Raw genomic sequence first — 11,711 nt, 5'->3', positions numbered from 1 at the left:
TATGTTACAATACATTTTCAAACTTTTTCTGTTAAAGATGAGTTTATCTAGTTTACAATTTAGTCTCAGAAATCAATTTCCGACTTATAACAAAGTGTGTAACTTTTTGAGTTAACGTATTAAATTCAATTTTTATGAACTCTTTCTTTTTGTGTTGGATTTGTCTTTCTATTTGATTCAAGATAGATGAAATTTGTTAGGATTTGGATTAGTTCTGTGGTTTCATCCTTCTTCTATTGTGAAATTTGACTTCCTTCATATTTCTTGAATCAACGTACATAGAAATGCAATTTTTACTAGACGTATTGCCTTAGAACATATTAATTGTAATTACTATTTTCAAACTTTTTCTGTTAAAGATGAGTTTATCTAGTTTACAATTTAGTCTCAGAAATCAATTTCCGACTTATAACGAAGTGTGTAGACTTTTTGAGTTAACGTATATTAAATTCAACTTTTATGAACTCTTTCTTTTGTGTTGGCTTTGTCTTTCTATTTGATTCAAGATAGATGAAATTTGTTAGGATTTGGATTAGTTCTGCATGGTCTTTCATCCTTCTTCTATTGTGAAATTTGACTTCCTTCATATTTCTTGAATCAACGTACATAGAAATGCAATTTTTACTAGACGTATTGCCTTAAACATATTAATTGATTACTATACACTTTTCAAACTTTTTCTGTTAAAGATGAGTTTATCTAGTTTACAATTTAGTCTCAGAAATAAATTTCCGACTTATAACGAAGTGTGTAGACTTTTTTGAGTTAACGTATATAAATTAACATTTTATGAACTCTTTTTTTGTGTTGGCTTTGTCTTTCTATTTGATTCAAGATAGATGAAATTTGTTAGGATTTGGATTAGTTCTGCATGGTCTTTCATCCTTCTTCTATTGTGAAATTTGACTTCCTTCATATTTTCTTGAATCAACGTACATAGAAATGCAATTTTTACTAGACGTATTGCCTTAGAACATATAATTGTAATTACAATACATTTTCAAACTTTTTCTGTTAAAGATGAGTTTATCTAGTTTACAATTAGTCTCAGAAATAAATTTCCGACTTATAACGAAGTGTGTAGACTTTTTTGAGTTAACGTATATAAAATTAACATTTTTATGAACTCTTTTTTTTGTGTTGGCTTTGTGTTTCTATTTGATTCAAGATAGATGAAATTTGTTAGGATTTGGATTAGTTGCATGGTCTTTCATCCTTCCTATTGTGAAATTTGACTTCTTCATATTTTCTTGAATCAACGTACATAGAAATGCAATTTTTACTAGACGTATTGCCTTAGAACATATTAATTGTAATTACAAATACTTTTCAAACTTTTTTTTAAAGATGAGTTTATCTAGTTTACAATTTAGTCTCAGAAATCAATTTCCGACTTATAACGAAGTGTGTAGACTTTTTTGAGTTAACGTATATAAAATTAACATTTTATGAACTCTTTCTTTTTGTGTTAGCTTTGTCTTTCTATTGATTCAAGATAGATGAAATTTGTTAGGATTTGGATTAGTTCTGCATGGTCTTTCATCCTTCCTATTGTGAAATTTGACTTCCTTCATATTTTCTTGAATCAACGTACAACAATTTTTACTAGACGTATTGCCTTAAAATATTAATTGTAATTACAATACATTTTCAAATTTTTTGTTAAAGATGAGTTTATCTAGTTTACAATTTAGTCTCAGAAATCAATTTCGACTTATAACGAATGTGTAGACTTTTTTGAGTTAATATATAAAATTACATTTTATGAACTCTTTCTTTTGTGTTGGCTTTGTCTTTCTATTGATTCAAGATAGATGAAATTTGTTAGGATTTGGATTAGTTTGCATGGTCTTTCACCTTCTTCTATTGTGAAATTTGACTTCCTTCATATTTTCTTGAATCAACGTACAAAAAATGAAATTTTTACTAGACGTATTGCCTTAGAACATATTAATTGTGATTACAATACATTTTTCAAACTTTTTCTGTTAAAGATGAGTTTATCTAGTTTACAATTTAGTCTCAGAAATCAATTTCTTATAACGAAATGTGTAGACTTTTTGAGTTAACGTATATAAAATTCAACATTTTTATGAACTCTTTCTTTTTGTTGGCTTTGTTTTATTTGATTCAAGATAGATGAAATTTGTTAGGATTTGGATTAGTTCTGCATGGTCTTTCATCCTTCTTCTATTGTGAAATTTGACTTCCTTCATATTTTCTTGAATCAACGTACATAGAAATGCAATTTTACTAGACGTATTGCCTTAGAACATATTGATTGTAATTACAATAATTGTAATTACAATACATTTTTCAAACTTTTTCTGTTAAAGATGAGTTTATCTAGTTTACAATTTAGTCTCAGAAATCAATTTCCGACTTATAACGAAATGTGTAGATTTTTTGAGTTAACGTATATAAAATTCAACATTTTTATGAACTCTTTCTTTTGTGTTGGCTTGTTTTTCTATTTGATTCAAGATAGATGAAATTCGTTAGGATTTGGTTTAGTTCTGCATGGTCTTTCATCCTTCTTCTATTGTGAAATTTGACTGCTTCATATTTTCTTGAATCAACGTACATAGAAATGCAATTTTTACTAGACGTATTGCCTTAGAACATTAATTGTAATTACAATACATTTTTCAAACTTTTTCTGATAAAGATGAGTTTATCTAATTTACAATTTAGTCTCAGAAATCAATTTCCGACTTATAACGAAATGTAGACTTTTTTGAGTTAACGTATATAAAATTCAACATTTTTATGAACTCTTTCTTTTTGTGTTGGCTTTGTCTTTCTATTTGATTCAAGATAGATGAAATTTGTTAGGATTTGGATTAGTTATGCATGGTCTTTCATCCTTCTTCTATTGTGAAATTTGACTTGCTTCATATTTTCTTGAATCAACGTACATAGAAATGAAATTTTTACTAGACGTATTACCTTAGAACATATTAATTTTAATTACAATACATTTTTCAAACTTTTTCTGTTAAAGATGAGTCTATCTAGTTTACAATTTAGTCTCAGAAATCAATTTCCGACTTATAACGAAATGTAGACTTTTTTGAGTTAACGTATATTAAATTCAACATTTTTATGAACTCTTTCTTTTTATGTTGGCTTTGTCTTTCTATTTGATTCAAGATAGATGAAATTTGTTAGGATTTGGATTAGTTCTTCATGGTCTTTAGTCCTTCTTCTATTGTGAAATTTGACTTCCTTCATATTTTCATGAATCAACGTACATAGAAATGCATTTTTTACTTAACGTATTGCCTTAGAACATATTGACTGTAATTACAATACATTTTTCAAACTTTTTCTATTAAAGATGAGTTTATCTAGTTTACAATTTAGTCTCAGAAATCAATTTCCGACTTATAACGAAATGTGTAGACTTTTTTGAGTTAACGTATATAAAATTCAACATTTTTATGAACTCTTTCTTTTAGTGTTGGCTTTGTCTTTCTATTTGATTCAAGATAGATGAAATTTGTTAGGATTTGGCTTAGTTCTGCATGGTCTTTCATCCTTCTTCTATTGTGAAATTTGACTTGCTTCATATTTTCTTGAATCAACGTACATAGAAATGCAATTTTTACGAGATGTATTGCCTTAGAACATATTAATTGTAATTACAATACATTTTTCAAACTTTTTCTGTTAAAGATGAGTCTATCTAGTTTACAATTTAGTCTCAGAAATCAATTTCCGACTTATAACGAAATGTGTAGACTTTTTTGAGTTAACGTATATAAAATTCAACATTTTTATGAACTCTTTCTTTTTGTGTTGGCTTTGTCTTTCTATTTGATTCAAGATAGATGAAATTTGTTAGGATTTGGATTAGTTCTGCATGGTCTTTCATGCTTCTTCTATTGTGAAATTTGACTTCCTTGTGATTACAATACATTTTTCAAACTTTTTCTGTTAAAGATGAGTTTGTCTAGTTTACAGATTAGTCTCAGAAATAAATTTCCGACTTATAACAAAGTGTGTAAACTTTTTTGAGTTAACGTATATTAAATTCAATATTTTTATGAACTCTTTCTTTTTGTGTTGGATTTGTCTTTCTATTTGATTCAAGATCGATGAAATTTGTTAGGATTTAGATTAATTCTGCATGGTCTTTCATCCTTCTTCTATTGTGAAATTTGGCTGCCTTCATATTTTCTTGAATCAACGTACATAGAAATGCAATTTTTACTAGTCGTATTGCCTTAGAACATATTAATTGTAATTACTATACACTTTTCAAATTTTTTCTGGTAAAGATGATTTTATCTAGTTTACACCGTGGCCTATTTTGAGGATAAATTTAATGGTGCTGAGTTGCCTATTGATGATGCTTTGTTTCAATATGATCATAACATTATTTCTGTGGAAGATAGTCAGAGAATGGATGAGATTCCTACTATTGAAGAGATTAAGAATGCTGTTTTTGATCTTAGCGCTGATAGTGCCCCTGGGCCGGATGGTTTCTCTGGTTGTTTCTATAGGCATTGCTGGGATGTGATTCAGCAAGACCTTTTCAATGCTGTCACGTATTGCTGGCGTCGACAGATGATTCCTCAAGGTACTAATTCTAGTCTTATTATTTTACTTGCCAAGTTTAGAGGGGCCAATTCTCTTCGAAACTTCAGGCCTATTGGTCTTAGTAATTTTTTCTTTAAGATTTTTACTAAGATTTTAGCTACAAGACTGGGGAGTGTTCTTGATAATTTGGTTTCAGAAGAGCAAGTTGCATTTATGAAGGGGAGAAATATCCATGAGAACATTAGTGTGGCGTCGGAGATGATCAACGATTTAAAAACTAAGCGGAGGGATGGTAATTTGGGGTTGAAGCTAGATATTACTCAAGCTTTTGACACGGTTAGCTGGTCCTTTGTCTTAGAGGTTTTTCGAAAATATGGTTTCTCTCAAAGATGGTGTTCTTGGATCTGGTCAATCCTTAATTCAGCAAGGATTTCTATTCTTCTTAATGGAAGTCCTGAGGGTTTCTTCACAATCAATAGAGGTCTGAGGCAAGGTGATCCCTTATCTCCCCTTATTTTTGTTCTTATTGAAGATGTTCTGAGTAGAAATCTCACGAAATTGTTTGTGGAAAAGAAGATGACGCCAATGCTCTCAAAGAAAGGTATTTCTCCCACTCATCTTTTCTTTGCTGATGACATTATGATTTTTTGTAAAGGCAATATGAAGAGTTTGCATAATCTTCTATCTTTGCTTGGTAAATATCAAAGTGCCTCTGGGCAATCTGTTTGTCGTCAAAAGAGTAAGGTTTATTATGGTGGTGGTTCATTGAGTCGCTGTGGAACTATCACTAATTTGCTTGGTATGGAAGTTTCCAATTTTCCGGACAGATTTTGGGAGTTCAGATCATGCCTAGGGTTGTTCGATATCGTCACATAAGCAATGTGATTGAGAAAATAAAGAATCAACTTTCGGTTTGGAAGGGAAGATTACTTTCTTTTCAAGATAGAGTTGTTCTTATTAATTCAGTGATAGCTAGCTATGCCATTCACAACATGGCGGTGTACAAGTGGCCTAGAAAGTTTGTTCAGCAGGCGGAAAGAGCCATTCGTAATTTTCTTTGGTCTGGTGATGCTGATGTTACTAGGAAATTTGTTGTTGGGTATCCTAAAGTTTGTTGTCCTCTTAAGGAAGGTGGTCTTGGTATAACCAGCATGGTTGTTATTAATAAAGCTCTTCTCATGAAGCTGTGGTGGAGTTTCGTTCTTCAGACAAGAAAGAATGGGCTCGTTTTTTGTGGGCAAAGTTTACTACTAGAATGGTGGTATCAAACTTTATGGTGTGAAATCTTCAATTCTGCCGGGCATTAAATTGATTCATTCTATTGTGGACAAGCATTCTAAGGTTCTTATTGGTGATGGGAGGGCTACATCTCTTTATTTTGATGTTTGGTATGGGAATGAGAGCATTGCTGATTTGCTTAATGAAACTGACCTTGACAGAAATGTTAAGGTTAGTGATATTATTGATAATAATATTTGGCAGTTGCAGGGTGTTCATCTCCAGAATTTGATGCGTGCTGGTAGTCTTGGAGGATTTGCCTTTGTTACAAGGAGGAAGGATTGTAGAATTTGGATGCCAGAGATGAATGGACGTTTTTTTGTTTCTTCAGCTAAGAATCTCATTAGAAGGGAGTATTCAACTTCAGCGGTGTATGGTCCTTTGTGGAGGAAGGAAATTCATCCTAAACTTGCTGCCCAGAATTGGAAGATTTGTAGAGAGGTTTGTGCTACTCAAGACATGATTAGGAGTAGATTCAAAATTGAATTAGCCAACAAATGTTACTTATGCAATGCTGATGAGGAATCGTTGGAGCACATTATTTGGAGTTGTCCGTTTGCTATGCAAATCTGGCAGTGGTGTTCAGGTTTGTTTCATTTAAGACCTTATTATGATGTTGTGACCTCTTATAAATCAGCAAAAGGTAGGAGTCGTATTATTAGGATTTATGGCTTCTTACTAACTTGGTGATTCGCTCGGAGTTGTGGCAGACTAGGAATTTAGCTTGTTTTCAAAATTTGGCAGCTAACATTCACTTCTTCAAGAAGAGATTTTCTTTTTGGTTCATGAATATTCTGTTAGGGTGAAGAGTTCCATGCGTAATACTTCAGCAGATTTGGAAATTTTGAACCACTTCCGTGTGGCTCATAGGCAGGTTCATCAGGTCGATCCAATTGAATTTTTTTGGCATCCTCCTAATAGGGATGAGATTTTATTATGTTGTGATGGTGCGGCAAAAGGAAACCCAGGTGTTGCAGGGGCTGGTGTTGTGGTGCGTGATGCGGATTGTAACTTTGTTGGGGCTATGAGCATTGGGCTGGGAATTACAAATAATTTCTTGGCTGAAATTTATGGTATTATTGTTGGTTTAGAATGGGCTTTGAAGTGGAATATGAGAAAGGTTCTTGTGCGTTCAGATTCAATGGGAGCTATTGCTGCCTTGACGGGTACAAATCTTCCTTGGTTTGTTAAACACAGGTGGAGAAGAATTAATAACAGTTATGATTCTATTCGTTTTGTTCATACTTTTCGTGAGGCAAATTTTGCAGCTGATTGTATGGCAAAGAGGGGATGTTATCTTAGAAATGGTGAAGGTTTAAGCTTTGATGAAAGGCCGGATTTTCTTAGGCATTTAGAATTTCCATATGTTTCTTTTTTCAGATTTAAATAGTTTGTAAGTTTTTGGGGTCTTAGGACCTCTTTTCTTGTGAAATCTTTGTAAATATTGGCTATTCATTAATACAATCTGGATTTAGCAAAAAAAAAAAATCTAGTTTACAATTTAGTCTCAGAAATAAATTTCCGACTTATAACGATGTGTGTAGACTTTTTTAAGTTAACGTATATAAAATTTAACACTTTTATGAACTCTTTAGTTTTGTGTTGGCTTTGTCTTTCTATTTGATTCAAGATAGATGAAATTTGTTAGGATTTGGATTAGTTCTGCATGGTCTTTCATCCTTCTTCTATTGTGAAATTTGACTTCCTTCATATTTTCTTGAATCAACGTACATAGAAATGCAATTTTTACTAGACGTATTGCCTTAGAACATATTAATTGTAATTACAATATTTTCAAACTTTTTCTGTTAAAGATGAGTTTATCTAGTTTACAATTTAGTCTCAGAAATCAATTTCCGACTTATAACGAAGTGGTAGACTTTTTTGAGTTAACGTATATAAAATTAACATTTTTATGAACTCTTTCTTTTTGTGTTGGCTTTGTCTTTCTATTTGATTCAAGATAGATGAAATTTGTTAGGATTTGGATTAGTTCTGCATGGTCTTTCATCCTTCTATTGTGAAATTTGACTTCCTTCATATTTTCTTGAATCAACGTACATAGAAATGCAATTTTTACTAGACGTATTGCCTTAAACATATTAATTGTAATTACAATACATTTTTCAAACTTTTTTGTTAAAGATGAGTTTATCTAGTTTACAATTTAGTCTCAAAATAAATTTCCGACTTTAACGAAGTGTGTAGACTTTTTTGAGTTAACATATATAAATTTAACATTTTTATGAACTCTTTCTTTTGGGTTGCTTTGTCTTTCTATTGATTCAAGATAGATGAATTGTTAGATTTGGATTAGTTTGCTGGTCTTTCCCTTCTTCTATTGTGAAATTTGACTTCCTTCATTTTCTTGAATCAACGTAGAAAAATGCAATTTTACTAGACGTATTGCCTTAGAACATATTAATTGTGATTACAATACATTTTTCAAACTTTTTCTGTTAAAGATGAGTTTATCTAGTTTACAATTAGTCTCAGAATCAATTTCCGACTTATAACGAAGTGTGTAACTTTTTTGAGTTAACGTATTAAAATCAATTTTTATGAACTCTTTCTTTTTGTGTTGGCTTTGTCTTTCTATTTGATTCAAGATAGATGAAATTTGTTAGGATTTGGATTAGTTCTGCATGGTCTTTCATCCTTCTTCTATTGTGAAATTTGACTTCCTTCATATTTTCTTGAATCAACGTACATAGAAATGCAATTTTTACTAGACGTATTGCCTTAGAACATATTAATTGTAATTACAATATTTTCAAACTTTTTCTGTTAAAGATGAGTTTATCTAGTTTACAATTTAGTCTCAGAAATCAATTTCCGACTTATAACGAAGTGTGTAGACTTTTTTGAGTTAACGTATATTAAATTCAACTTTTATGAACTCTTTCTTTTTGTGTTGGCTTTGTCTTTCTATTTGATTCAAGATAGATGAAATTTTAGGATTTGGATTAGTTCTGCATGGTCTTTCATCCTTCTTCTATTGTGAAATTTGACTTCCTTCATATTTTCTTGAATCAACGTACATAGAAATGCAATTTTTACTAGTCGTATTGCCTTAAACATATTAATTGTAATTACAATACATTTTTCAAATTTTTCTGTAAAGATGAGTTTATCTAGTTTACAATTTAGTCTCAGAAATAAATTTCCGACTTATAACGAAGTGTGTAGACTTTTTTGAGTTAACGTATATAAATTCACTTTTATGAACTCTTTCTTTTGTGTTGGCTTTGTCTTTCTATTTGATTCAAGATAGATGAAATTTGTTAGGATTTGGATTAGTTCGCATGGTCTTTCATCCTTCTTCTATTGTGAAATTTGACTTCCTTCATATTTTCTTGAATCAACGTACATAGAAAAATAATTTTTACTGGACGTATTGCCTTAGAACATATTAATTGTAATTACAATACATTTTCAAACTTTTTCTGTTAAAGATGAGTTTATCTAGTTTACAATTAGTCTCAGAAATCAATTTCCGACTTATAACGAAGTGTGTAGACTTTTTTGAGTTAACGTATAAAATTCAACATTTTTATGAACTCTTTCTTTTTGGTTGGCTTTGTTTCTATTTGATTCAAGATAGATGAAATTTGTTAGGATTTGGATTAGTTCTGCATGGTCTTTCATCCTTCCTATTGTGAAATTTGACTTCCTTCATATTTTCTTGAATCAACGTACATAGAAATGCAATTTTTACTGGACGTATTGCCTTAGAACATATTAATTGTAATTAATATACTTTTCAACTTTTTTTTAAAGATGAGTTTATCTAGTTTACAATTTAGTCTCAGAAATAAATTTCCGACTTATAACGAAGTGTGTAGACTTTTTTGAGTTAACGTATATTAAATTCAACATTTTTATGAACTCTTTCTTTTTGTGTTGGCTTTGTCTTTCTATTTGATTCAAGATAGATGAAATTATTAGATTTGGATTAGTTCTGCATGGTCTTTCATCCTTCTTCTATTGTGAAATTTGACTTCCTTCATATTTTCTTGAATCAACGTACATAGAAATATTTTACTGGATGTATTGCCTTAGAACATATTAATTGTAATTACAATATATTTTCAAACTTTTTCTGTTAAGATGAGTTTATCTAGTTTACAGATTAGTCTCAGAAATAAATTTCCGACTTATAACGAAGTGCGTAGACTTTTTTGAGTTAACGTATATAAAATTAACATTTTTATGAACTCTTTCTTTTTGTGTTAGCTTTGTCTTTCTATTGATTCAAGATAGATGAAATTTGTTAGGATTTGGATTAGTTCTGCATGGTCTTTCATCCTTCCTATTGTGAAATTTGACTTCCTCATATTTTCTTGAATCAACGAAACAATTTTTACTGGACGTATTGCCTTAGAAATATTAATTGTAATTAAATACATTTTTCAAACTTTTTTGTTAAAGATGAGTTTATCTAGTTTACAATTTAGTCTCAGAAATAAATTTCCGACTTATAACGAAGTGTGTAGACTTTTTTGAGTTAACATATATAAAATTAACATTTTTATGAACTCTTTCTTTTGTGTTGGCTTTGTCTTTCTATTGATTCAAGATAGATGAAATTTGTAGGATTTGGATTAGTTTGCTTGGTCTTTCAACCTTCTTCTATTGTGAAATTTGACTTCCTTCATATTTTCTTGAATCAACGTACAAAAATGCAATTTTTACTAGACGTATTGCCTTAGAACATATTAATTGTGATTACAATACATTTTCAAACTTTTTCTGTTAAAGATGAGTTTATCTAGTTTACAATTAGTCTGAAATAAATTTCCGACTTATAACAAAGTGTGTAACTTTTTTGAGTTAACGTATATTAAATTCATTTTTATGAACTCTTTTTTTTGTGTTGGTTTGTCTTTCTATTTGATTCAAGATAGATGAAATTTGTTAGGATTTGGATTAGTTCTGCATGGTCTTTCATCCTTCTTCTATTGTGAAATTTGCTTCCTTCATATTTTCTTGAATCAACGTACATAGAAATGCAATTTTTACTAGTCGTATTGCCTTAGAACATATTAATTGTAATTACATTTTCAAACTTTTTCTGTTAAAGATGAGTTTATCTAGTTTACAATTAGTCTCAGAAATCAATTTCCGACTTATAACGAAGTGTGTAGACTTTTTTGAGTTAACGTATATTAAATTCAACATTTTATGAACTCTTTCTTTTTGTGTTGGCTTTGTCTTTCTATTTGATTCAAGATAGATGAAATTTTAGGATTTGGATTAGTTCTGCATGGTCTTTCATCCTTCTTCTATTGTGAAATTTGACTTCCTTCATATTTCTTGAATCAACGTACATAGAAATGCAATTTTTACTAGTCGTATTGCCTTAAACATATTAATTGTAATTACAATACATTTTCAAACTTTTTCTGTAAGATGAGTTTATCTAGTTTACAATTTAGTCTCAGAAATAAATTTCCGACTTATAACGAAGTGTGTAGACTTTTTTGAGTTAACGTATATAAAATTCAACTTTTATGAACTCTTTTTTTGTGTTGGCTTTGTTTTCTATTTGATTCAAGATAGATGAAATTTGTTAGGATTTGGATTAGTTCTGCATGGTCTTTCATCCTTCTTCTATTGTGAAATTTGACTTCCTTCATATTTTCTTGAATCAACGTACATAGAAATAATTTTACTGGACGTATTGCCTTAGAACATATAATTGTAATTACAATACATTTTCAAACTTTTTCTGTTAAAGATGAGTTTATCTAGTTTACAATTAGTCTCAGAAAAAATTTCCGACTTATAACGAAGTGTGTAGACTTTTTTGAGTTAACGTATATAAATTAACATTTTTATGAACTCTTTCTTTTTGGTTGGCTTTGTGTTTCTATTTGATTCAAGAT

The sequence above is a fragment of the Papaver somniferum genome, unplaced genomic scaffold (genome assembly GCF_003573695.1).
Source record: "Papaver somniferum cultivar HN1 unplaced genomic scaffold, ASM357369v1 unplaced-scaffold_33, whole genome shotgun sequence".
NCBI classification, from domain to species: Eukaryota; Viridiplantae; Streptophyta; class Magnoliopsida; order Ranunculales; family Papaveraceae; genus Papaver; species Papaver somniferum.
Note: the sequence above shows the minus strand (reverse complement) of the source record.